The sequence below is a fragment of the Sinocyclocheilus anshuiensis genome, unplaced genomic scaffold (assembly GCF_001515605.1).
Source record: "Sinocyclocheilus anshuiensis isolate Anshui unplaced genomic scaffold, SAMN03320099.WGS_v1.1 scaffold921, whole genome shotgun sequence".
In the NCBI taxonomy this organism is placed as follows: Eukaryota; Metazoa; Chordata; class Actinopteri; order Cypriniformes; family Cyprinidae; genus Sinocyclocheilus; species Sinocyclocheilus anshuiensis.
The window spans coordinates 278,508-283,829 of NW_015555759.1; the positions used below are offsets into that span (position 1 = coordinate 278,508).

The 5,322-nt window shown below is 33.7% G+C and overlaps 1 long non-coding RNA gene across 1 annotated transcript in view; it reads left to right on the forward strand.

Moving 5' to 3' along the window:
* LOC107673967 (uncharacterized) overlaps positions 1–3,786 on the forward strand; it is a 10,223-nt gene extending 6,437 nt beyond the window's left edge. Inside the window, exon 3 of the long non-coding RNA XR_001632456.1 lies at positions 3,774–3,786. This is a non-coding gene — a long non-coding RNA (uncharacterized LOC107673967). The remainder of the gene's footprint in view (positions 1–3,773) is intronic.
* The last annotated feature ends 1,536 nt before the right edge of the window (positions 3,787–5,322 follow it).

The window sequence follows — 5,322 nt, forward strand, 5'->3', positions numbered from 1 at the left end:
AAAAAAAAAAAAAAAAAAAAAATGAATAAAACATACATACATACACACATAAATAAATTGAAAATAAATAAATAAATTGAAAATTAATAATAATAATAAAAATACTTAGCACTAAGTGTACATAGTTTTAGACACTATTTCCAATAAGAGTAAAACACAAAATTATAGTATTTTATTTGCACTGTGCTTAGTGTAAATAGAATTAAAAAAATAAATAAATAAAAATAAAAAACCTCTCTGAGATGATACGGAATACGAAATGTCAAAACATGACTTGGTCTCTTCAAAAACTAAATCTACTGTCCTTACTCTCCACACCGCTGTCTGAGTTATTAAACTTGGTTTCTAGGCTATTTGAACTTAATGTAAATAGACACTATTTATTTTTATTAACATTTGAGGGATCAAGTAAAAACAAAAATGTTTTCTCTTTTTGATTGTAAGCAGCTTTCATCCACAGTGCTGGTGAAAGTGCCCATCAGTGACATGAAACTGGATAGTACAAAAGCACGACTGAAGTAACATTTTTGCTCAGTCAAGTGTGAATCAGTTGACCTGACATATGTTCTTGCAAGACTCCGTGTTCTTTTTTAACAGCTGGAAATCCATTTTTCTGTCAACACACCACAAAAGAGAATAAAACACAAATGATAGACACTTTTACAACATCTAATGCTCGCATAATTCATATTCACACACTTTAGAGTTTTCATTCAGCTAGCTTAGCATAACTCATCCAATAACACCCCCCACAGCTCATGCATATCTGGAACGTAAAAATAAGGACGCTCCCCATCACTGTAATTCTGCTTGTCATTTGTATTATTGTCATCATTATAGTTCTCCTTTCTTCAAGCCTGATTTGAAATTCCAATGCTTTTTTTGTCACTGTTTTCCACTCTTTATCTAAACACGCAGCCATTTCCTCAAGGGGTTGGTATTTATAGACCAAGAAATGTACATGGATTATTTACTGTCATCATATCATCCTAGCTGTCAAGTAGCATCTTTCGCAGACTAAACCTTTCCCATATCTGTGTACTCATAATTGATTCTGTGTTATATCACCACCAAAATACCATGGAGATAACCGCGCTGCCGTATACACTGCTCAAAGGCCCCTGAGAGATCGGAAACGCTGTCACATCTTATCGCAACATTTTGAACAGTGAGGTGAGAGGAGGGAACAGAGTAAAAACAGTGTGCTCTGCTGAAACTAGAAATAGCATTGTGTTGCCATGGCAAACATTCAAATGAAGCACTCCATTATCATTGAGTGTAAAATGAGGTTTTGTAATGAAATGGATGGAAGCCGTGATATGAGCGAGTATAATTGTTGACTTTGCATTCAAAAACCGAAAGTATGTGCACAACAACAATATGGTATGAATGATTACGTTTTGGAAGAAACGTAATCATTCATAACATCCCAACACGTCAATTTGACATTTCAATTTAATTTAAATTCTGTTAGTCATTGTGAATGTTCTGCATATGACCTTTTTGTTTTTTGTCACAAATGTTGTGTTATATAGTGCTATATAAATACATAAAGAAAGAAAGAAAGACGTGTTTCATCATGCAATGTTGGTTTTGTTGGTTTTAAATACCTATTCAAATTGGTCTCAGATTGTTGTTATTATTATTATTATTATTATTATTATTATTATTATTGTTGTTGTTAATCCCTTCAAAATAAAAGTCCAATATCATCATAAGCCAGATTTTTATTTTAATTTATTATTTAAATTATTATTATTATTGTATATGATTATCACTTGTGTAGCATATAAATAATAGTGTTTATAATAAATAAAGATTTTTAAAGTCCCCAGCCACTGCCAGCATTTTGATAATTTTCTCAAAATTTAATGGCCCCAGAATATTTTGTTGTATGAATATCTGAACATGTAATATGTCTAGATAGATAGATAGATAGATAGATAGATTTGATTTATATGCTGTTTAGTGTGTAATTTAAAACAATCTTTCTGTTATTCAGGTAAAATAATTTAGATTTATGAATTGACAGAGTATGGCACATGACTATCCAAAAATGGAAGCCCTTCCGTGCCCCAGTTCTGCCCCTGTGGGTAAGAAATTAAAAGCAGCTGGAGATCGTCTCTCCTCAGCAGTCACCTACATGACCATGGAGCATCAAATAAGCTTTAAAGTAGGCTGCTTTGCCTCAGTAAATAAGATTAAAATAGTTCAGATGAACACCAATGTTAAGTAAGAAAGGTATTAACAGGTATAGATGCTCAGCATGAAATAACATCCAGGACTTTTGTTCAGTGATGCTCAACTTGTTCTCACTCCCAAGGTGTCGAAAACTGAAGCCTGGTCAAACATCACTGTTAAGTACTTCTACGCATCGTAGCACTAGAAAATCTTTGCCGTCAATACACAGGCGAAGGACATGGGAATTAAAACACGTTCAAAAATTACAGCCTGAAGTATCTTCATGTCTACTTTGATTGTGAAATGCCATAGGCTCCCATGTGTCTTGTGCCCAATTGCATTCAGATGTATCTTTTGAATGAGATGTGACTGCGTAAATGGACCAGGATCATTTTCAATTATTAAAATTTAAGTTTTATTCTGTTCTTCATATAAAGATATTGTATGGCTTCAGAAGACTTGGAATGCAACATGAGTTAGTAATACTTTTAAACTTTTTTTTTTTTTTTGCAATAAATTACTGCAGGCAAATAATTAAATGCATCTAGATCTGATGCACAAGGCAAGTGACTGAAAGCAATGGAGTGCCTAGTTTGTCAATACAGAGATGCCAAGTGTACCTTTAGCATCTTAATAATGATGCACAGAACGGGTTGCACTACTTTATCAAGGCCTGTACTGGTAGATAAATATTAAATAGCGGGTATGTAATGGTACACAACAAATTAGGTTTATGGTGCTGTTGTAATTTGGGGAAGCGATTTTTTGATGCAACATATTTTAGCCTGTACTGAATATATATTTATATTCATATTGAAAATGTTACACCTCAAGTAAATAGTCAACCAAATTCAAATTAAATTTAGCCAGACCTACCTATCTACCTACCTTCCTTCCTTCCTTCCTGACCGACCTTTTTTAATCAGTTTCATAATTCAACCTTTCGGTGAAACATCAGACTTCTCTCTGATGATGCATGCAGTGCTTTTCTTTTAGTGTACATTTACATTACAACAATTGTACTCAAACGGAAATGTTTTGTTTTTTTTCCTTTGCATTCTTGAAAAGTTTCCCATACAGATAACAACATGGTCAAAACTATCCCAATTCACACAAATTTGCAAAAACAACTAAAAACAGTAGTATGCATGTTACTTTGTAAAGAAAGACTATGCACCTTCACACATATGCATTTCTAACGCCTGAAAACGTAATATGCATGCACATGAGGTCAGTGTTTTCACAAATTCACATTTTCATAGTTTACACAGAGATGATAATGGTATCATTTAAAAAAAAACTCGTACTTTGAAACCCCTTTACAAAAGTGTATGTTTTTAGGCCCCCAAAACGCTGTTGTTTAATAAATTAACAGCTAAAACACATAACATGTTTTATGTTTTTTGTTGAAAACTGTAAAGTGCAAATACCCTCTTAGTCTGCTTAAACCCTGCCCTCGCAAGCTCGCAATCAGATTTGCATCAAAATCTGTGTGCAATACACGCATATCAAAATTCAATCAATAAGCTACTTATGCTTCATCGTGACTTTAAAGCTTACAAAAATGTCAACTTAGAAACTAGACAACAAAGAACACATAAAACACAAGGGCTTATATACACAGGGGTTATCAAGACATGTGCCTACTCTTTTATGAGTACTGCGACTTCGGACATACTTCTTTTGTCATCTGCTATACAGTAGGGAAGCATGCAATTTTGTATGCAGCCAATCTGTGCCCTTCAATATAATGTGCTGCCTGATCTATTCTACATACTTGTGTCCTACCTAAAGTGAATTTGAATTAATTTGCAAAATAAATTTTAACCCAGCAAAATTTCTTGACCAACAAATAATTTCCTAGAATATCATGTAAAAGCTCCTCCCAAGTGCACAGGGGAAGCCCATTAGCCTTTTCCTAAACAGACTGAGCTAACGAGGAAATTAAGTCTTTATTAATTCACTCAGAGTACCTGGCAAATGAAGAAAAGAAAAACAGTTTGAGTCTCCAACTGGCTCAAAGGTTCATTTATAGATACAGAAAGAGGCAAAGAGCACCTAATCTAGTATTTTGATACACCTGGATTCAAGCCAGCTGTTGCAGAGGCTTGTGGGATTGAATCTTTATGCAGATAATTGAGAGAAATAGATTGTGTGACAGCAGAAGTTTGAGGCATATGCAGGAGACCAGCCTGGTCTCATGTTTATACGTAGGTATTAATACGTAACATTTACAAGCACAAAACGTACACTTTTGTACGTTTTTATTCATGCTAAAACGTACAACTTAGATGTATTTCAACGTTTAAAACGTACAAATCACTACGTATTTTTAGCTAAAAAACGTAAAAATATTTACGTATCTTTTATATCAAGATATTCGTATCAATGCATTTTTATCATTTTATCATTAAGCGATTTAGATTTTTAGACCCCTTAACCTACCCCCAAACCTTAACCTACCCATTTTATAGCGAATATAAAAGGATATAAAACGCAAATGACCGAAATATGCAGGAAAATGACCATTTTAGTAACAATGTAGCATTAAAATATTTTTATAGTCGCCAATTCCACTCCTACCTAGAAACCTAAAAATTTCTGTACAGTATAAGAAAAACATGACAGACAGATAAATGCAATTACAATACGAATTATCATGAGATCACGTTGGCAGGAGACACACAGAGGCAATTAAGTGCGTTGGGTTCATCAACCATGCGCGCCATCAGCCATGTCTTAATGAGTGGCGTGTGGGCAGCAGTCGAGGTGTTACCCCTTGGATGACATTGACACATCAGCCCTCCAGTGCTGCAGGAGGGCCTGCACTTCACAAATGACCCAATACATGGTGCTAACCTTGTCTTTTCCTATCACCTCAACCACATGCTTTATGAGAGTTCTCACTATTTATTATGCTACATTAAAGATCAAAGAAGTATCATTCACTGCTATACAGGGATAGTTCACTCAAATGAAAAAAAAAAAAAAAAAAAAAAAAAAAAAAAAAATTGTAACTAGTAAAAATGGCAAAACAAAACTACAACTACATTACTAAAACTTTAACTAGAATTAAAATAAAAATGGAAGATATAAAAATAAAAGCAAATTTAAAATATTAATACCAATATAATAGTATGT